At 50.8% G+C, this 22,105-nt stretch overlaps 1 protein-coding gene across 6 annotated transcripts in view; it reads left to right on the top strand.

The window, feature by feature from the left end:
• LOC146199191 (transmembrane protein 198) overlaps nucleotides 1–22,105 on the top strand; it is a 108,288-nt gene that overhangs the window by 37,265 nt on the left and 48,918 nt on the right. The window contains exon 1 of one of the 6 annotated variants that reach the window (XM_084594663.1): nucleotides 6,964–6,984. The exons of 4 other annotated variants lie outside the window; for them this stretch is intronic. The gene's annotated coding sequence lies outside the window, so the exon portion shown is untranslated. Of the gene's footprint in view, nucleotides 1–6,963; nucleotides 6,985–15,473; nucleotides 15,496–22,105 lie in introns of those variants that run through there. One more of the 6 variants, XM_084594661.1, reaches the window with a different exon arrangement.

The raw sequence follows: 22,105 nt of genomic DNA, 5'->3' as shown, positions 1-22,105 counted from the left end.
AGAGTTCATAGCGAGAAGCGACTGGATGAGCCGTTTACCCAGGGCCCAGAGCGACATTTCGTGCTCTGCAGCGTCCTTAAAACCCCCCCTATGTCCAGCCCCTCTCTGAAGATGTTGACCAACCAAATCCAGGGCACGCCCCTCAGGTATCGGCATCCAATCGAACACATCACTGCACTGATGGTCTGAAGCACTGACTGGTCCGGCATTCATTCGTTGGGCGTGATCACTTGTTGGCGGGAAAAGCTTGGGAACGGCGAGGAGAGGAGGTACATTTCTATTCTTCAGCAAAGAAACCACAGGCTGGTTCTGACAAGGGGTTTTACTTCTCAGAAACCCGAGTGCACGTGGCGCCGCATAGGGCTCCCAACATTGTCCCTTTTCGACAATTGCAAATCTTTCCTGCATTCCCGGGAAATCACTTAATGGCCGTATGAGTCATGCTCCTTTCTTGTCCTGCACGTCAGCGGACATGTCACTCTGTCGTCTCCTTTGGATAGGAGGCATTCATCACTGGAGGATAGCACTTCTCGACTGGAAGGGTGAACAAAAGAAAGAAAGCACTTCCTGCTATTTCCCGCAGGGGGACGTTTCTTTGTGTTTTTCCAGACGTTCTCTTGACAGGGTCAATTTGGCATTTGCAGGTTGTCCACAAAGCAAAACAGGCTTACAAAACAGGATTCCTGGAAACAGGCTCACTTAGAGCCATTGGACCATCACCACATTTCCACAATACTTTTCCATGCCCACAGGCGAACAATAGAGCGCGCAAATGCGGATGCTTGGTCGTAACAGCCTCCTCCCCCGCCAGAAGAGTCTCGGAGGGCAGCAGTCCCAGCTGCTGCATGAAGAGACGACTTAATGGCCTGCACGTGAACGCTTGAAGCTCGCTGTTGCTTGTCGCGTTGTCTTGATTGTTGTAGGCCAAATTGCTCGAGCTGTCTGAAACTCAACCACATGTCGAAGCAAGCACTCGGCTCCCGTCTGAAGAGACCAGGTTAAAAGAAAACTGCCATTGTTGTTCGAGAAAAGCCCACTCTCAAGACGTTCAGGACCCACGTATTCCTAGAAAACCAAACGTGCTGCTTTACATAGCCACACATATACAAGCGCACGAAAAAAAAAAAAAAAAAAAAAAAAACCTGATTATCAATTTGGACACATGGTGAGGAACATCTCGGACCGCTTAGAAAGAGCGGCTAAGCGCGTCCGCATTCCCATTTAACTTCCCCTTTTTGTATCTTATTTCAAAATTGTACTGCTGTAAAATCAAGCTCCACCTAAGAAGGCGACTGTTCTTCGATGTCGCAGTTTGCAGCCAAGCCAGGGGACAATGGTCCGTCTCTACGGTGAATTTGGCCCCTCCAAGATAGCACTGCAATTTTTGAATGGCCCATACAATGCAAGCGCACTCTTTCTCTGACGCGCAATAAGCCCTCTCTCTAGAACTCAGTTTTCTGCTCAGGTAGAGCACTGGGTGCTCATTACCGTCGTCATCTCTCTGGCAGAGAACAGCACCTAGCCCTCGATCACTGGCATCACACTGGACCGTGAATTCTCGGTTATAGTCTGGAGCTCGCAATACCGGACGGCTAATCAGCACAGCCTTCAGGTTTACGAAGGAGGCTTCCTTTTGTTCGTCCCAGACTACATTTGTCGGTTCTGTCTTGCGGAGAGCGTCGGTCAGAGGGCTAGCCAAAGCTGAATAGTTAGGGATGTAGTGATTGTAGTACCCAGTCAGACCTAGGAATGCTCGAATTTCCGTCTTCGTGCTCGGCCGCGGATAGTCTGCTACCGCAGAAATCTTAATCTCGCTGGGTTTCCTGAAACCTTGACCTACATTGTGACCCAAGTAGTCCACGGTCGCCCTTGCCAGGCAACATTTCTCGGCCTTTACGGTTAGTCCAGCTTGACGCAAAAGGCTCAGTACAGCTCTTAGATGTACCATATGGTCCGCCCATGAGTCGGAAAAAACCGCAATGTCGTCTAAATAAGGCACCGCGAATGTTTCACACCCCTTTAAAACCCTATCCATGAGTCGGGAAAAACAAAATGGAGCATTTTTTTGCCCGAAACTCATCATTGTTGGCTGGTAGCTGCCCGTCGGAGTGACGAAAGCCGCGTATCTGCTGGCGCGTTCAGTGAGCGGTACTTGCCAGTATCCTCGAGTAAGGTCCAGCGTAGTCACATATGCCGCTCTACTGACCTGTTCTACTCTCTCCTCAATATTCGGAATAGGATACACTTGATCCCTGGTGAGAGAATTTAGCTTTCGGTAGTCTACCACAGGCCTAGGGTCTTTACCTGGAGCTTCTACTAAGATCATAGGCGAAGCATAATCGCTTTCCGAGGGTTTTATTACTCCTAATTCCAGCATGCGAGTTACTTCCCTATCCAGAATTTCTCTTTGCCTTGGAGAAAATCGGTAGCACCTTGATCGCACTGGCACGTCTGAAGTCAGCTCAATATCGTGCTCAGTCAAATCAGTCCTGCCTGGCCTGTCCACGAAGCAGGCCTCAAACTCTGTTATTATTTCGCCCAGATCGGACAGCTGGGATTTCTTTAGTTCTCCTCTCTGCTCTGTCTTTCTGAGAAGCTCCTGAGCGTTGCTTCCTTTTCCGCTGAGGCAAATCAAGTTATCCCCCATCTCCTCGGGAAGGTTTAACGTTAGATTTACCACGGTTTGCTCCATAGCTAAGTCCTCTCGGTTTTCACTTAAAAGTCTCGTTAGATTACTAGACGCTGGCGGCAAGAGGTTACTCCCAAGGACGTCCTCATTCCGCGTCTCATCAAGCTCACTTTCAAGTTGACTTATTTGAGATGCCTTGCTCTCAAAGTTTTCTGACCCACTGTCTTCCGCATCGACCACTGTTTTAGCTGTCGTTTCCTCCGCGGTGGATTTTTCTGGAATTAGCAGTGTAGCTAGTTCTCGCGCCTTTGAACGTGTTAAGGCTTGCACAACTCTGTCTCCGAAAAGGATGCCCCTCTTTCGCAGCAGCATGTCCGATTTGTTGGAGAACAAATACGGATAGCACTTAGGAAGCTTTCCTGAAACGGCAGCCTCGGTTGTTAATTCGCCGAAAGGGCCCTCGATGACCACGTTCGCGATCGGCAAGCACACACTCTGTTCCTCAACTACCTGTCGGGTCCATGCACACTGTCCTGTATAGTCGGAAGGCGATACATACGCCGGATGGACAACATCCATCGTTGCGGCCGAATCGCGCAGTACCTTGCAAGGCTTCCCGTTGACTACTAGGTCATGCAGGTAGGGTTCTAAAAGCTGCATATTTTCATCGCAGTCCCTGACATACGAGAAAGCAATCTTTTCTTTCCGGCAGTTGACGGCGATGTGACCCTGCTCATTACACCTAAAGCATGTGAGCGGCTTCCTAGCCTCAAGCTTATTCTTTGTGTTCTGCACGTTGGTCACTTCCCCACTTTTCTCACTGCCGTCCTTTCTAGGGAATTTGCCTGAAGAAACCTTCATTTCTTCGTTTCCAACTCTAGCAAAGTGCCTTTCCTGACGGTTTTTCACACTGAACTTGGGATTGCGGGGCCTATCCACTGCTGGGTTGCTGAATTGTCGGCGCGAAGCATACTCCTCAATAAGTTCGGCAGCTTCAGTTGCCGACTTAATTTCGCCTCGGTCCTGTAACCAATTTCTTTCTTTTTCTGGGAGGCAGTTATAAAACTGTTCCAAAAGAATTCGCTCGACTACAGCGTCCCTATCACTGTAGGAATCTGTGCTCTTTAGCCACTCGCCCAAATTTACTCTTAAATTGTACAGGAATTCAGGGTAACTCTCGTCCCTGGACTTAGTAGCGTTCCGAAAACGTTGTCTGAACGCCTCGGCGCTAAGCCTATACTTTCTCAGAAGGCAAGCTTTGACCTTCTCGTAGTTGTCCGCGTCCTCCTTGCTTAGCCGCGCGACAACCTCCGCTGCCTCGCAGGGCAGAACCGTCAATAATCTCTGAGACCAAGTGTCTCGCTGGAAGGACAGTTTTTCGCAAGTTCGCTCAAAGTTAGCCAGATACAGACCGATATCCCCTGATATCACATATGGCTGCATGTACTTTGACATCTTGAAATCTGCCTCCTTGTTGAGACGAGGTACCGCTAGCTGGGGACAATCGCCCGACCTCTTGCTCAACTCTAGTTCTAATTTCCGGAGCTCAATTTCTAGCTTCTTTTCCTCTCTTTCCCGCTCTTTCTGCTGTCTGAGCTGTTCCTTTTTTTGCCCGATGAGGTTCCATGCTTCACTGAGCTCCTCATCATCGGTTCCCAGATCAGTGATTGCCTTTATAATCAAGGGTTTTCGTGCCAAACCACTTGTATCAATTCCCAATTCCTCACACAATTGCAACAGTTCCGGTTTCTGCAGCTTTTGTAGGTCCATGATCGCTCCGAGTGTCGGCTACTTCCAAAACAACAGTGCAAACTACCAAACCTAAAGGCGTTTCAACACTTTTTACCAGTTCTAAAATCTAACCCTGTTCTAGAACCTGGTCCACATCAGAAGAAAAGCCAAGCACTCACCCACACATGCGATCGATGTTCCGAGCTGCTCTCTTGTTGGCCGATTGTTGCTTGAGATGCCACCTCCGATCACAAGATGTGGCTTGTAGATTCTGATCCACCTCGAATCACCAGATGTTGTAGCTTGTAGATCCAGATCCCACCTCCAGTCATCAGATGTTGTGGCTTGTAGATTCAGATCCCAACGCTGGTCACCAGTTGTCGTGACGCTGGGGCTACGTCGACCCGGCCTTCACTTGGTAGCGTGCAGAGACTCGGGGTTGAAGTAGGATTGAATCTTCGAAGTTGGTGAAATATGTACAAGCAGGTTTAATGGCACTTTGAGAAACTTATTTACAAGATTATTTACACGAAAAAGAAGGGTACATCAGCAAAATGACAAGCGTTAAGAGTTCATAGCGAGAAGCGACTGGATGAGCCGTTTACCCAGGGCCCAGAGCGACATTTCGTGCTCTGCAGCGTCCTTAAAACCCCCCCTATGTCCAGCCCCTCTCTGAAGATGTTGACCAACCAAATCCAGGGCACGCCCCTCAGGTATCGGCATCCAATCGAACACATCACTGCACTGATGGTCTGAAGCACTGACTGGTCCGGCATTCATTCGTTGGGCGTGATCACTTGTTGGCGGGAAAAGCTTGGGAACGGCGAGGAGAGGAGGTACATTTCTATTCTTCAGCAAAGAAACCACAGGCTGGTTCTGACAAGGGGTTTTACTTCTCAGAAACCCGAGTGCACGTGGCGCCGCATAGGGCTCCCAACATTGTCCCTTTTCGACAATTGCAAATCTTTCCTGCATTCCCGGGAAATCACTTAATGGCCGTATGAGTCATGCTCCTTTCTTGTCCTGCACGTCAGCGGACATGTCACTCTGTCGTCTCCTTTGGATAGGAGGCATTCATCACTGGAGGATAGCACTTCTCGACTGGAAGGGTGAACAAAAGAAAGAAAGCACTTCCTGCTATTTCCCGCAGGGGGACGTTTCTTTGTGTTTTTCCAGACGTTCTCTTGACAGGGTCAATTTGGCATTTGCAGGTTGTCCACAAAGCAAAACAGGCTTACAAAACAGGATTCCTGGAAACAGGCTCACTTAGAGCCATTGGACCATCACCACATTTCCACAATACTTTTCCATGCCCACAGGCGAACAATAGAGCGCGCAAATGCGGATGCTTGGTCGTAACAGTCCATTGACCTCTCGGCATCCTTCTATTTAACAGTGTCCTGTGCTAGCTGCATCCACTTGACCCCAGCAAACTTCTTAATCTCATCCGCCCATCTACCTTTCTGCCACCCCCGTACGCTGGCCTTGTCTTGTAATCAAAGCTATTTCCTTTAGAGACCTTCGGCTGCCTTGCCTTCGCATTTTTCGTCGGGTTATCGCAATATCTGTGCATCGTCATTCTCTGTAAAAGATAACAAAAATGATAGTTTGGTTTGTGGGGTTTAACGCCCTAAAGCGACGGCTATGAGAGACGCCGATAATAACAATGATAGTTTCTGCTCTAGTTCGGTAGGGAGGTATATAAGACATCTTTATATAATGACATCTTGTTTGCTTATTATTGCGTTATTTTATTTTTTAGGAACTCTTTTGTTGCTGTTCACGGCTAAAACTGGAATGAAAGCCGTATCAAACGATTTTTTTTCTTGCTATTTTGCGAAATGCAAGTAAATTCTTGGCTGCCGAAACTGCCCATATATCATTTGATATTGGCTGTATATGTACAGTCGACCGCACACCACGCATGAAACCCTCACATAAACAGCGCGCCGGGGGGAAAACGTGTTTGAGTGACCTATATAAGGCTATAAATCTGACACGATGCATTAAACGTGGTTAGGGCGCTCGACTGCTGGACTCAAGTTTGCGGGATCGAATCCCGGCCGTAGCACAAGGTGCCCGTTTGCCGTGCGGTGTCAGTGCACGTTAAAGAACCCCAGGTGGTCGAAATTTTCGAAGCCTTCCGTTGCGACGTCCGCACTAGCTTGAGTCGCTTTGGGGCGTTAAACTCCACAAACCATACCAAACATTCCCTTGGTCGTGTTTAACTCGTCGTGTGTAAAAACTGCACATGACCCGCCAGGCAGCGGCGATTGTCATAAGCGCAAAGCTCCGCGCCAATCGAGCGTTCAGGGTGACGACTTGACACCGCGGGTAGTTTGAGCATCACACGCTCGTTTTGTTGGCACGAGTTTGGGAGTTGCCTGGATGTCACGTGCGTCGTACTATACAACAGCCCCGTATCATCCTCTATCTCTTACGCCCTTATCGCCCAACGACTGCCAGCATAGGTACGGGCGCCCTGCCGTCGCGTCGCAATCGTGGTTATCGCTTGGAACGGCCGATATTTCCTTGCAAATAGTTTGTGTTTGCGTGTTTGACGCGACATCCCCGCATATACGGCGTGCACGGTCTCGCTACCTGCAATGCTGAGAAAAGCTCAGGTGAGTTACTTGCTTATGCTGCAATTTAGTATACCTGTCGGCGTCTTCCTCTGAAGCGTATACACTCGAATTTCACTGCGTGGGGTCCTGTATAGTAAAATATGCCCTTCCCTATTTTTTTGTTTCCTTATTAATCCGAAGAGCTCTATTTCTCATGATGCATTTTAAGTGGTCGCGGATACTTCCTCTTTTGCACAAAAAAGCGCATTGTTGCAGGGCTCGTATAGCAATCGTGCATGGCTGGCACTGCAATGTGCCGTTCAGCAGACTTACTATAGACGCTTGGCAGTCCTTTGTATGAAGGCGCTGTAAAGGGTTTCATATCCTTGCTGACATGTTGTGATTCATGTATCTGTGCTCCCATCTCCGATTGAGCCGCGCAAGCCGTGGCGCAAGCCCACAAGCCAGTGATATATGCGCTGTTGTTGAAATATTAAACAGTGAAGTTGAAGTTGTGACGGCATGTTCTCTCTGAAATAGGGCACGAGTCGTTTTCGATTCAATCCGTGTTGCAGCTTGTCCGCTCTGCCACAATGCGTACGGAAACGAAATTAATGCTGCACGTGGTCGCGTTAGTCCAGTTTTCGTCTTGCCTTTCGTAGCGAATTGCTTGGTGCACGGCCGCGTGCGTTTATTTTCTGGACACGCATCTAAATCTGTTGTATTGACCAGTGTACTTTCGATTCATTGTATGCGAAACATTAGACGTGATTTTTGCTGTTCGCGGCCATAAAACCTGCGGTACTTTGCAGTTGAATGTGAGCGTACGTTGCATGTGCCTTCGATTGTTTCATGGATTGAGCCGAAACACTGATGACTTCTACATATTTTTTCTTTTTTTTTTTTTTTTTTTTTTTTTTTTTTGCACTGAGCAGCATACCACTGCTTGTAGAAAAATTCTGGCTCCGATTAACAGCGTGGCTCTCGGTGCTCTACCGGAGTGCTCTGACCACCAAACTAGTTTCCTGGCGTTCATCCTTCTTTTTCTTTTAACCGCTTCAGGGCTAGTTTCTGAGTCTATGCGGCTCTTCGAGTTGCATCATTTCGCGTTCTCCTGTAACCTATTGTATCGTTTCATATTCGCCGGATGTCTCTAACTGCAACCAAGCGCCTGTCTAATAGTTACAAGGTTAAGTCTGAATTCATACTTGACCAGCTTGCTAGTTAACGTGACCGCCTGTTTTCTGGCGTCCGCGCGCCGGCTCTGGCATTGCGTTACCGTATACAAGGCATCTTTTCACTTTAAAAAAGTTAGTATTTTAACAATGGTTTCAGGTTTCCCTGATACACATCATGTATATGCGTCACTTACGTCGCGTATATCGCCTCGACGGCTAAACGGCACCTCGTCACTTGTTCATCCGTGGCTGACTCGTGAGGCATCGGCGACGTGCGCTCTGATCCGCAAATAGAAATCGAATCAACGAAAAGCACGAACCGGCTCCGCGTAAGCCTATCCGACCCACCGAGGCAGCGAGGCAGCGAGTCTCGCTGAGACGTTGAGCGCGCGGTCGTTTGTCTTGCTTCGTTGCGCGGCGGTATCCTTGACCGCTGCGGGCTCGAACGTTCTTTCTTTTCGACCGAGGTGTGGTGTGTCGGCTCGGCGAGCACCAGCGATGCGCGCTTTGCAGTTTTCTGGCAACCGCCTCCTGCGTCGAATGTGGCGATGTGGTGTGGCGATCCTCGCGCCAGCCTGCTGTCCCCTTTCAGCTTTGCTGCTTCGGATAAGGAAAGCGCTATATTCCGGCACCTCCCGCTTGCCAGGAGCGTCTCGCAGTTGGTGCTTGCAGCTAGGTGTACAGCTTCCGCAAGAGAACACGCGAAGTGACATCTAATGGTGCGGCATACGGTGTTTAGTGCAAAAGCCGCGGTCGACCCAATTAAGAATGTTGTGGCTTGCTCATATGACCTTCATTTCATGTTGACATTGGCCGACCCTAGTGTAGTGACAGCCCACCCATAGCCAAGCCATATTTATACAGCATAAAGTGGCCCTTCCCGTTGTTAAGGGTGGCGACATCGAGTCGACACGGGAGCTGCCGCTTTCGACCATCAAGGCAAGAAGTCCCGACCGAAAGAGGTGAACGGTCAGGAACGGTGACGTCGAGACACGACTTGGAGTGGGCATCACAAAAGAAAGCCTGAAAGGAACACGGGGTTGTTCCGCCGGTCAGCGACAGCGGTCAACTACGGGCCATCGGGAACAAAAGGTTCAAGTGTCTCCCGAGTACCCTCAATGAGGCCGCGCAGACATCTCTTCTGAGGAGTCGAACGGAGTGACAGACCATCTCTGGTTACACTTCTCCAATTCCTCTTGCCTGACGGCGCGCGGCGGCCCGTTCGACACAGGTGTGTCTCAGACCCTGAGACGCCGGCAGACACCGATCGAAGATGTGTCCCAGACTATGAGACGCCGGCAGACACCGAGCTCCTCGTGTGCTGCCATCTACACCGCCACGACGGCTTCCTCCTCACCACCAAGTCTAAACTTTCGAGGGGGCGTGTCTGCGAGAGTGAAAGTGCGTTAATGTGAGTGACATTAAAGGGATAAGGACACTCCCTCAACGACGATCCCGCCATTCACCTAGGGATCGAACCTGGGGAACACGAACTTTTTAAAACTGTGTGTGTGTGTGTGTGTGTGTGTGTGTGTGTGTGTGTGTGTGTGTGTGTGTGTGTGTGTGTGTGTGTGTGTGTGTGTGTGTGTGTGTGTGTGTGTGTGTGTGTGTGTGTGTGTGTGTGTGTGTGTGTGTGTTCGTGTGTGTGTGTTCGTGTTCGTGTTCGTGTTCGGGCATCGTTAGTTCTTCTCTACTCCTCCTAATAATGTAAATAAACAAAGTTTTCGTCCTTCTACTCCTAAGTCCTTCGATCAGCGGCACTTCCGGATGTGGAGCGGGCGTCGATGCCGTCGAGGATCCGTCCAGCGGCACCCGAGTTCCACCTTCGTCTAGGGTCACCTTGGTGGATGGACATTGTGACATTTGACATGTGAGTTCCAATGCCAACTACTAGGTGTCGCCCCTAGACAATCATCTGATTTACGTCAGCAGTAATGCTGTTTTTTGAAATCGCAAGTTTTTTTAAATCGCGCTCAATTTAAATGCGTTAGAATCCTGCCACTTTTTTTTTTTTTAATCGTGGTGTTTTCTTTCATTCCGTGAGCTGTTTAGCAGCTTCCTAGTCGACGCATGTTTAGTGTAGGCACTTCGCAATCCTTGTTAAAGAGTGGCTTCTTGGGCGAGTTGGATGGACATTATGTTAAAACGGCGCTGGAAAAACACGTACAGATCTTTCTATCAGTCCGTGTTTCTAGCGCTATTTTAACATCACATCTTGTTAAAGCTATATGCCACATGATGAATTGTGGGGGACTCTTATATCTGAGCTGATAGTTATTTTCTGGCTTCCGCATAAATACAGGAGTGCGGCTACAAAGGACAGTTGGACAGCTTTTTTCAGGACCATTTACTCCGCTTGTATCGTGCTATAAAAATCCATGTATACACTTCTACATATTCGGCGTCTTGCAGCTTAGCGGTAGCTGTGGCCTGCGGGCTCTGCATGTTTCACCGCTCTTCAAACGCGGACCGGCGAAGTGCGCACTGTTCGATGCACTTGCGCTGACAAAACAGAGCTTATTCGTGTGCCTATGTACCGCGTACGTGTGGATTTGGCGGCCAGGTTAATACGACGTCACCGAGTGCGCGAGGCACCGCCAGTGCTGGCTTGCCGCTACCGAAGGGGCCTGCGGCTGCTGCTGCCGCAGGTGACACTGAAGCCCGAAACACGAGGAGGAGCGACGACAGCGGAACGAGCGTATGCATTACGAGCCAGACGCGCGCGCGGCCAGATCGTCCTCCACTACCGCGCCAGCCCATCCTCCACGGTCGTCAGCGCTTGTCTCGCTGCCTTTGTGCACGAGGAGACGGTTCTCTTTCCCTCTATTTGTTTGTTTGTGTGTTCTTTGCGCGATCGCTGTTCAGCGACGCCATTCGCGGTCGTTGGCGCATAGGTCGGTGCCTGGCCCGTCCTTCGCGGCGCGTCCTTGCTGACAGCTCGGATGACCGCAGAGAGACAGCCATGAGACGCATTTTCAAGTGCTTGTCACTCGGGGGTCTTCCCGCCTGCGTGTGTGCGTGCCTACCTGTCGACCTGCGGTGGTCAACAAGTGGAGTGCCCTTTGCATAAGGATGAAAGGCTGACAACAACGACAGCCCATCTCGGCGACTGCTGTTGTGTATGTGCTTTTCATAAAACAAAGAAAAGCATAAAAGCAGCGGGGGTGTTCGTGTGTGTGTGTGGGGGGGGGGGGGGGGGGGGGGGGAGGGGGGGGGGTACAGCTCCAGCATCGTTGCTGATTATGATGATGCTGTCTTCTCGCTGCAGGGAAGGCTTTGGCGGCCGCGCCGTGGGAAAAGCCGCGGAGGCAGGCTACGATGTAGGTGTCGGGCCAGTTTTGGGACGCCTTAAGAAAACGAACAGGTATACCTTAAGTCGGTCAGCTTCGATTTATTTCTGGCCGCAATATCTGGACGAGAACCTCGCGGAAACGAAGGTCGTGCTGCTTCATTTTCCAGCCGGCTTTGGAAACAGCGCAGCATGAGGAGGAAGCGAAGGAAATTGTATTTTTAGTAGCGCCTTCTTTAATGCCGTCGTATAATCACAGCCCTCATTGAAGAAAAATCTGCGTGCATAAGAAGGGACCTTGGGACTCGTGTTTGTTTGCTAACGGCGGCGTGATTAATTCTGCTCGCTGCCTGTTTTCCAAGCTGCTGGTGGCGCCTCGCATCGTCGGCGTACGCTTGTTCTCGTTCATGATTTGCAAATTTTCTCTTGAAGCCCTTGGTGAAAACAACGGGCGAAAATAAAGGAGGAGAGTGGACATGCAATAGACCGGCTCCTCCGTTCACCAGTCTCACCTAATTGCTCGCTGTACGTACTCACACCATGTTCGGGGGGCCATTCTACGCTTGCGCGGTTCTCCGCGTACGGGAAACGCGAAGCAAAATCTGCTCGCTTCACGGCAAGGAAGCGCGCGTTCGCTGTGGGCTCATCACCGTTTGTTTCATAACGGACGAACCAGCTTGCACCGACAGTGGCGCGGCCATAAGGGGCAAGATATGCGTCTGTAAGACGGCCGTTGTGTATAGATCCCCGGCCATTATGTTCCCAATGGTCCGTCGCGTCCTCCTCGTCGGCATATGCCCAAGGCTACGACCTCTCCACGAGCTTTACAGATGATTTGGTTTGCCATAGCGTTGAAGCAGGTATTGCTGCATATCGGTCTTGCATCTGCTGCACTTTGCTCCAGTCAAAGTGCAGCAGATGCAAGACCCGATATGCAGCAATACCTGCCTTCAACGCTATGGCAACCAAATCATCTGTAAAGCTCGTGGAGAGGTCGTAGCCTTGGGCATATGCGACGAGGACGGACGCGGTGTGATGAATGACGAAGACTTCTCGAACGAGCTTCCAGGCTGTTTGCCGTGGAAGTTTCTTGATTTATAGTTAACCGTTTGCGCCTTGTCTCGTGAGGGGCAAAACAGATGCAGAATGCGAAAATGGCGACTCTTTCATAGCAGCGGAAGAAATTCTGAGGCTATAATAGTCTAGCTAGCCGTTGTAAAAATCGTTGCCTCCTGTCCTTACTTATAGATTCTCTGTGTGTTATCATGGTCGTGCCCTTGACACAAAGCGATAAAGGAGACCATTTGCGATTTTCGAGAGTGCCGTGGCCGAGGAATGTCGTCCTTAAGTTCGTTGACTTCCATGGCCTCGTGAGAAATACTAGATGAGCGTTTTATCCCCATCTTGTGGTATGCCGGCGAGTGGGAGAAAGTAGACTACACACTGTATATTGTCGCCGTTGTGCGTTTACCACGCTTGTAGCTGCTAACATTTATTGCTTACCGTGAGAATTAACAAGTATTTTAGGGTGGTTTGCATATAATTTGATTGTAGCTCGTACGGAACTAATCACACAAAGAAAAAAACTCTTACGCTTACCTGGGAAAAAATATTTGGCAAATGTTTGGACTCGCGCAAAAATCCGCAAATTTGTCCCTTCCGAAAATATAAAAAATGGGTGTTCAGAGTTAAAGAACTCTTCGTGTTAATCGTCCCCATTAGCAAAAAAAAAAAAAAAAAAAAAAAAAAAAAAAAAAAAGATTGCTCGCGCGCAGCGCTTTTGGCTATATACTCCGCAGTGCAGCGCTACGCCGAGCCTGGCCGTCTCGCAGAAAATTGCATCCAATACACTCATAGTGATATGAGCTCTATTATTTAGAAGGTACCGGTTCAGAAAATGCCTTACTGCAGTGAGGCCTGTAAAGCAGTGAATGTTCTCGGAAACGAGTCACAGTTGCGGACATGCATAGTCCGGTATCTCTGCTCGAACTGATATATTACGAATGGACGTCATCTTTCGCAGAAAGCACGGCCGCACCTGTACAAAGTCAGTTATCGATACTGTGATGTCGCGAGAACATCGGCGCCATGCTTGGCGCCGATCGCTCCGTATTGACAGGTTTCGAGCGAAGTGCAAAAATACTCCCACACGCGGTTGACGCAAGAGTCGATTCCGAAACTGGAGTGCAGTCCTCTTGCAACATTACTGAATGGCATTATTGCCCAGATGCGGCACGGATTTCTCAGAATCGGGAATTTCGCGCCGTCCTTGAAATTGGACCGTTTTAAATGGAGTGCTTAAGCAACGGTTGGCAGCACGTTTTCGGAGTGACATTCGGAGAACAGAAAAAATGCGAATAAATATAACTTCATTCGCTGCGCCTTCGGCAATGCAGGAGGTATAGCTACCGATGCAAAAGATTCGTCGCTTTTTGTACTTTTTCTTGCCTGTCTTGGAGGTATAGCTACGCGTAAAGAGCCAAATATAGGTTCCCGGGATAGTTGTGAACACTTGGGGAAGCCAGTGTTGTACTTGTATACTTGCGACATTTCGTTCACTCACTGAGTGCGCGGTTCCTTTGATGGGATTTTTTTTTTTTTCTTTAGGAGTTTCCTGCTTTCCTTCTGTAGACCGCATTCTGGAAACTGGGTGTCTGTACGGGTCACTCTGTCAGTTCGCTACGCTTCCAACCGCAGCAGTGACCTACTTTGGAAACTTTCCTCGGCTTTTTCGCCACAATCTGAAAGAAAGGCGTCAAGGTTAAACGGAATGAAAGCGAAAGGCTGTTAACCGCGCGGCCTGTGTCGAGGAGTACGCTCTATTTAGCCTCAGTGCTGCGAAGACAGCGAGTGGTAGCTCTGGCTGGTTTCTTGTGCTCGCTTTTATTTTAGTATTTTTTTTTATATTATATTTCTCTGTCTTGATAAGCGCGGCATTATATTTAGCTACCAGATTGTAGTTCGCGGTGGAGACCCGCCCTAGGAGCAAATAGACGTGTGCCATAGGGGAAGAAGGCGGACAGTCTCGTATCTTTTTTTCTTCTTCTCGTCTGTTCCACACGCCGACACGCACGCCCACTTCGCGTCGTTGCTAACTATACGAGCACGTCGAGTAGCAGGGTACGACCGTATCAGCGGACGACCACCAGAGTAAAGCGGCCGCAGTCGTGATCTGTCGATCGACGGCATGTGTGTGTCGCTCCTTCGATGTCTCTTGATTGGAGCCAAAAGAAAGGCACTCTCTGCTGGCTGGTGCCACCAACAGCAGGAGCAGCAGTAGCTCGGGGGCACCGCGGGCAAAGCAAGGGAGAAAACGCCGATCGCCGGAGGACGGCTATCGGACGGGTCCGCGCCGAGAGAAAGGGAGCCGCCGTCGGCCTGTGTGACCTGGTTCCAGTCCTTACCGCCGCTCGACTGCGTGTGTCTTTATAGTTTTGGAGAAGCAAGTAGCTCCTTTGTGCGGTCAGCAACCAGGCTCCTCTCTCTCTTTCCTTTTTCTCTTTCTAGAAAGAAGAGAGAGAGTAGGCTTAGTTGATGATTCTCTCTCCCTCGCCGTCATCTGTGCTCTCGGGAGAGGGGTCACCTCGAGGAGCAAGGGAGGAAGACACTGCGCGATAGATATAGCCTTCTGATACACGTGCGCGAGCTGCGGCGGCGGCGGCAATCGTTCGCTGGCGCTAGCGCGAGCCCCCGCCAGCGGCACACACAACACTCTCGGCTCAACCGCCGACCGGCGCGCCAGCAGGGCTCGGCCAGTGCCTTCCTTTGTTGGAATTCCTTTCTCCGTCGGCGCTGCCTCGTCGTCGTCATTATTGTTCCGCCGCATCGAACTGCTGCTGATCTCCGTGCAGACGTCGTTGTGCATCGACCGTGATCGGGGCCGGCGGCGTGCTTTCGCAGTGCTGTTCTCTTCCTTTTTCCTCCGTGTGCTTTCGATTCCCGAGTGTTCGTGTGAAGTGTAGCGCCGGGCCTGTGTTGTGCGCGATATGCCCGACCGTGACGCCTCGTCGTGAGTCGTGACGCATTGGCCGGCCCGCTGGTGTAGTGCCCGAGAAGCCGGCGGCGACGCGCACGCGTCGATCCTGTCTTCAGAGGACGGCGCAGGTGAGGAGCCAATGAATTGTCGCTCGAAAACTGGGCCGATAAAGTAGTCGCATGCATCGTACACCGGTTTATGAACACATTTAATGGTCCTTTAAGGGACTGTCGCCATTGAACTGAGTGAGGGTAGTCGTGTGAAGGGCGGGCATTAAATGTCTCGAATTGGCCCGAGTTGCTTTTGCGGTTCACTCAGTTTCAAATTAAGCGGCGGGGCGTTCAGAAATAGTGCCTGAGGGTTTTGCGTTGCTGGCAGGGACGCGTCGCTTTTTGCGGCGAAATTCTTCATTGTGTTCACTGTTCACCTTCGATTTACAGTACCGAATGTGTGAGATGCTTGAGTCCTGCGAAGCAATGCCAGAACGTGTTCACGTCACAGTGCAAGTTTCTTGTGGTTGTTTTGACGTGCTGCTGCCACCTTTGTGGTTCGCTGCATTGGTGCTTTGCGTTATTTCCCACGTCATGATTCGGAATAGTCTTCACTCCGGTACCGGTTGGAGCATTGCTGGCAGGGGAACCTCCTTCTGTCCGCAGTACACGAGCGCACTGCAAGCGGCTGCGAAGCTATAACCAGGCACCAACAAACCATCAGCCCAGTATTTGTGCTCGCAGTGTATTGGTGCCAACACGCCCCATAATATTGAGCCGATGATTCGTGCAGCCTGGACTATATGGAGCTCCCTGTATCCTTGGCGAATAAACATCACAGTGCCAGTGCGATGCTGCATCGTCACAATGTCCGCATATGCCACACCTTCCCTGCATGACGCATGTAGATGGGAGGTACGCGCGAAATGTGAGCATCGCCCCTTTTGTACTAGGAGACATGACGCGTTCGTCACGTTTTCCGAGCCGTTGAGCACACACGTAACTCCTTTCGTTAGACGCCCACCAGCCCCGCCCCGTCACGATATTTCGTGACCCGCTGCCGTAAGGCTATATAGCTTCCCTGCTGTGTGTTCTGTTCCTCCGCATTCGGCGTTCTCCATGCCGCAGGACGGTGCGCAAAGAAGATGTATTTCGTCCTTCGTTCTTTCTTCTTGCTCACCGCGATCATTGTTCTGTCGCGTTCCATTTTCCTTTTATCCTGTGGCTTCGCGACGTGATGACTCTGTCCCCCTCTCTGCCTTCCGTATAGCGCAACTGTGCTGGCATCCCGCTGGTATTCGCTCAGCGGCTCGCACGTATACTTTGTTCGAATCGGTCTGCATGGTGCGACACGGTCGGCATCTGCCAAGATATCGCTTTGTACACGGATTGCGGGATGTGGCCACTAAATCGCGTCAGTGACGGCGTTGTGGAGGCCTTCACCGAACGAGCATGCAGCGTTTGAAGGACCCTTCGCGTGGCGTTTGGTGTTCCTGTGCTGCTGCACAGGAACACCAAACGCCGGCACCTGTGCTGCGTGCCGGCGACGAAAAGGGGCGACTCGGTTTGTGGGTCGCACAGGTCTGACTGGTTTCGCTTCTGGGATGCGCGTATAACTATTCACTGCCTCGTCCGTCGCCAGTACACTGCAGTGTGCTTGTGCTGTTACCTTCTTCGCCGGAGGTGTCCCACTTAGCATGGGCCACGCCATATACGTCTAGGACGTGGCACTTACGGAGATCACAGCGTGCTTATGTAGCGCACCTAACAATATCTTTCGCCTGTGCCACAAAACTTCGCTTTTCAGGCGATGAATTCACTTACCGTTCTGCGACATTTTTTCGAAATATCGCAGTCATGACTTGCAAAGCTACAAGCCGCGCATTTTCCCTCGCCGCGTTCGTGTCCTAGGTTGACTAAAGGCAGCGTTGTTCTGAATGCCTCGTATGAAAAAAAAAAAAAAAAAAAAAATGACGCCGCGTTCACAGGTTATTGCATGAGAGGTCTTGCCTCCACAAAGCGAGCCGCCGGAACCAGTTGGGTCAGTCACTGTGCTTTGCGCCTTGCTGCTGCAGTGCCTGCCATCGGTTGGAAGACTGACGGCCGCGAAGGACTACCGCCTGTCACGCCCCCTCCCGTGTCCACTTGCGCGCGTACTCGGCTTTTCCTCGCGCGCCCTTCTTGCCCACCGTGACCTCGTGCCCCGCGAATGATGGCTGCCTGTCGTGGGCCTCTCTCTGCCCCATGCATGCGTCGCCGCTGACCACCGTGCCCGATTGATTGGCATGCAGTTCTGGTGCCGCCGCGAGGTGCGTGCATGCCCTGTCCGGCGGTGCTGTGCAATGGTTTCGCTTTCACTCGTATATTGATCTCTTTCTTTGTTATCTGTGCGTGTGAAACCTGTAATTCGCTGCTGCGAACCGTTGTCCGCTCGCAGGCGTGTCTATATGCTTCTCGCAACTGTCACGTACGAGAATTATGATTATCTTTTTTTTTTTCGAAGAAGGGTTAATTGTCGGTTGTTGCATTCGCATACGCCCTAAAGCAGCGCAGAAGAAATCAAGACAAAAAAAAAGCAATTAGTTCACGCAGGCAAACCAAACTAGGAATGTTGCGACTCGCATGACCTTGAGGTTGGCATTGCCGACATAGCAGCAGCACACCCATATCTAAATCGTGCATGTATAGCATAGTGTACCCCCGTCTGGCAGGGAAATCAACCAAGTTAATGACATTCTAGTGGAAATTAATAAGAAATGGGCGGTGCATAGTGTGAAGATAGGATAAGCGATGGTCGCTTAGGGTAACAAATTAGTTTCCAAGAAAAGGAAAGCGCAGCAGGGGGTGGCAGGAAGTTGGGTGGGCGGATGAGGTTAAGAAGTTCGCAGAGATCAGGTGGATGCAGCTAGCACAGGACAGTAGTAATTGGAGGAATATGGAAGAGGCCTTCACCCTGCTGTGGGTATATAGTCCGGCTGATGATGACCCCGGTCTGCCCAGGTTCATTCTGATGGGAATGACAAAAACCCCTCTACATTTTTGGTGTAATATGTCGGCAGTTAGCACGCCAGCTCCTTAGAAGCACTTATCGCCGTACCATCTTCCACATGTGTCCATTCATTCGTGTTTGTTTCCTTCGGCTTGAGGGCTACAAATGGCGTCTATGCCTCCAATTTCGCGTTCAGGGATGAGGGTGGAAGTGAAAGTGGAAGGAGAGAAAGGGGAGCCGTAGTGGAGGGCTACGGAATTTCGACCACCTGGGGATCTTTAACGTGCGCTGATATCGCACAGCACACGGAAGTGGCGTCCGTGTGCTGTGCGATGTCAGCGCACGTTAAAGATCCCCAGGTGGTCGAAATTCCGTAGCCCTCCACTACGGCTCCCCTTTCTCTACTTCCACTTTCACTCCCACCCTCATCCCTTCCCTTACGGCGCGGTTCAGGTGTCCACAGAGCAAGTGTGACAGATACTGCGCCTTTCCCTTCCTGTGAACCAATTATCATTATTATTATTCATCGGAGCGCGCACGCACTCGGTATAATCCACTTGCCCTTGCTCGTCGCCCGTCGGAATGGTTTCACTCGGGCTGGGTGAGAAGGGGGTGTACTCATGTCCACTCCATTGAAAAGGATCCGCTGGTATAAACGCACTCCATTTAAGTTCGCCGAGTTTGAGGTGCTTCTCAGTCGTCTTCACCCGAGCCAAGACAAATGCGGGAACTCACGAAGGCTGATCCAGCATTGTTGTGCCGGATTGTGGTGCCTCAATAAAGTCCACTGCTACTCGCGAGTCTCCACTATCGACGGATGTGTTTCTTTGTTCTGCCCTGACGTTTCTCTCTCGTTTATAATACGTAATACACGTGCGTGGTGATTGATTGAATGTCCTTTATTGAATGGGAAGGCTCATGGCCATGGATGGGGATAAAGGGGAGTAGACATAATCTTCATTGTTTATTTAGGTCGTCACTCGAATCACATTGCTCTAACCAGGCCACTAAGCGAGCCATACTTGGCAAATATCATCTGTGTGTTCGCATCAGTTTCTAGAAGGGAACGGTAGTTCAGGCGGTAGGGTTCGATCTCGGGGCGTCCAGTAGAAAAAGCAGGGCATTCCCAAAGTAAATGAGATATGCCGCCGCAGGTTAGAGTCGTACAGTGGGGGCACGTAATCATTTTCTCTTTATACTGACGCCAGCGGGCCATAATACGTGGCGTGTAAGCCGCATGGGCGATGAGCTTATTCAAAAAGACTTCTTGACTTCGGGTGAGGTGGGTTCTTCTCGTAAAAGGTGGGTCTGGTGTGGCCACCTGCATGCGATGCTGACTGAGGCTACGAAGACTGGTCCGAGTATAGTGCATAAGGGCAAGAGAAGGGGTGAGTTGCCCGCCCAAGGTCGAATAAGGATGAAGCAAGGGGGGTGGGGAAGTAAATGTGGACATCCCACCTGCCAAGGCAGCCGCGGCGTGTGCCGCCGCATTGCCCCCTGATTCGTCCAAGTGACCTGGGGTCCAGTGAATAGCGACAGTTCTGGTCGCGAGTTGGTGGCGTTTAAGGAGGCGCTGTATAGCCGTAGCTGTTGCATCTTGTGAACCCGGAGTAGCGATTTCCTTGTAAGCTTCAAAGGAATCAGTAAGAATACGTAGTGACCCAGTTCCGGTGCAAGGCACTCCCGACAAGGCTCCCCAAATCGCGAGGAGTTCAGCGTGAAGAGGGGTACCCTGAGGTAGATGGCAGGCATAAGCGCCTGAAAGGGAAGGGTTGTCATCGCATACCCAGGCCATAGATGCGAATTCGCTTGTAATGGATGCGTCGGTGTATATGTCAGTCGTATCGGGGATTCGCTCTTGTCGGTGATGGGCAGCTAGGAGCTCCCGGGGAATGACAAAATCGCGGTTTATAGGTCGGCGATGGACGCGTGTGACTACTGGCATCTCCCAAGGGGGAAGTGATGCATATAGGGCTGGTGTTTTGTCGTTACGCTGTTCATCCCAGGCCAACAGGCGACGCCCCTGGACAGTGTTCTCTAGACGTATTCGATGACGCGTCTGTGACTCGGTAACGATGGTGCGTGGAATCACAACGGAGTGGACATTTTGGCGCTTCTCTGGGTGATCGTATGTAACCCATGTTTTTTTTTTTTTTTTTTTTCGTTCGTTTTGCGTACCTCGTGTTTTCTCCCGTGTCGTTTCATGGGGATTTTTTTTTTTTTTTTCTGAAGCTACGTGGCATGTCTGTAATAGTGCAGTCAGACTTCGAAGCGGTGTTTCCGCACCGTCTCGTGCATGCTGAGGTGCAATGTGTAGTGCACGTCCCTATCAATGCGACGTCAACCGCAGGCGCGCTACCATTAGGCCGCGAGCTTCTTGGTCAAGTTTATCTCTCTCCCTTCAACATTAGCATGTTTTTGTTATGTTCTTTATCTGCGTGTCGCTGCATCCTTTGCGTTGAGTGCGGCGCGCGCGAAGAGCCCTTCCTCTCGTCTCCGTTAATCTCAATATTGCGCCCGGCGCGCTATGTATATAAAGACGAGGCTAGCCGCGAGTTCAGTGCTCTATAATAACAGGAGCGCAGTTTTCAAGGTCTAGCCACGACGATTCACAAGAAAAAGAAAAAAAATGCACGCGAGACACGAACCAGCCGCTTTCCGTCGCCTCCTCCAGCTGCGCATTGTTTTCCGCCAAATGCATGCTCGTTTTCTGAGCTCCCTTTTCGTTTTCCTTCTTTCTTTCTTTTAAGAAAACGCGAAATCAGCCCGAAAGAGAAACCGGCTGTCCCCGCGCAGCTCAAGTTCAAGGCGGACCCTTTGTTTCGGCCCGCTCGTCGTGTTTTCCCACCTGCATTTTTCTTTCCCCATCCTCCTCTTTCGCGCCGGTGTTAAAAATGGCGCCAAAAGCGCCCTGCCGACTGATCTTCCGGTTGGACCGAGCTCCGTCTGCAGCAGAACGAACGAGCGCGTGCAAAGCACGTCACATTGCCTGGAAGAGCCAGCCGCGTTGTGTCGTCCTGCTCCTCTTGTTATCCTCCCCCCGGGTGGATGACAGCGCTTCCGCTGCCGCCACCGGTTGTGGCGGTGCGGGAGAGGAGGCCGTGAGAACCACTTTAAATGCGGGGATGTGCGCCGGTGTACGCCGCAGGCTGCTCGCGCGGACCTGCTTGCTCCACGTAACCGCGCACGCACGAGGATTGTCTGGGAGAAACGACGCCGACTACCGCCGAACGAAAAGGACTCGGTTGTGCGTGCGGCTAGACGGTTCGCATGCAGGCGAGGGGCGAGCAGGAGTTGAGCAGCGTGAGGGATGGTGATATGCAACTTGACCACAATTCATTCTCAGTTGCCACTTAGGAAAAAAAAAAAAAGAAAAAACACCTGATGTATTCTCTCGGCATTTATTATATATGCTGGAGACGGATATTCTCGGTGCGGGTCCAGCCTTTTCCTGCAAGACCCGTGCTGAACGGTGCGTGCGGTTTGCTAGCTTGTTTGAGCCGTCAAATATGATCTTCGATCACGTCGACAAATTATCGAGACACGTATACGGAGCAGTAGTGCGCAGTGTACTATATGCGGAGGTGACATCCGTGTGACAACAGCTTTTTCGTCGCTATATTTCTCGCAATCGACTTCGTTCTGTCGTGTGCTGTACGCAGGAAACGTGCTGAGTCTTGTATAATGTCATCCGTAAAATGAGACTCCTCATAATATATGCGCCCGGCTTTCGTTTCACCATCACTTGATCGCGCAATC

The sequence above is a fragment of the Amblyomma maculatum genome, chromosome 2 (genome assembly GCF_055883805.1).
Source record: "Amblyomma maculatum isolate TAMU_Amacu chromosome 2, ASM5588380v1, whole genome shotgun sequence".
In the NCBI taxonomy this organism is placed as follows: domain Eukaryota; kingdom Metazoa; phylum Arthropoda; class Arachnida; order Ixodida; family Ixodidae; genus Amblyomma; species Amblyomma maculatum.
This window is presented reverse-complemented; position numbering and strand designations above follow the sequence as displayed.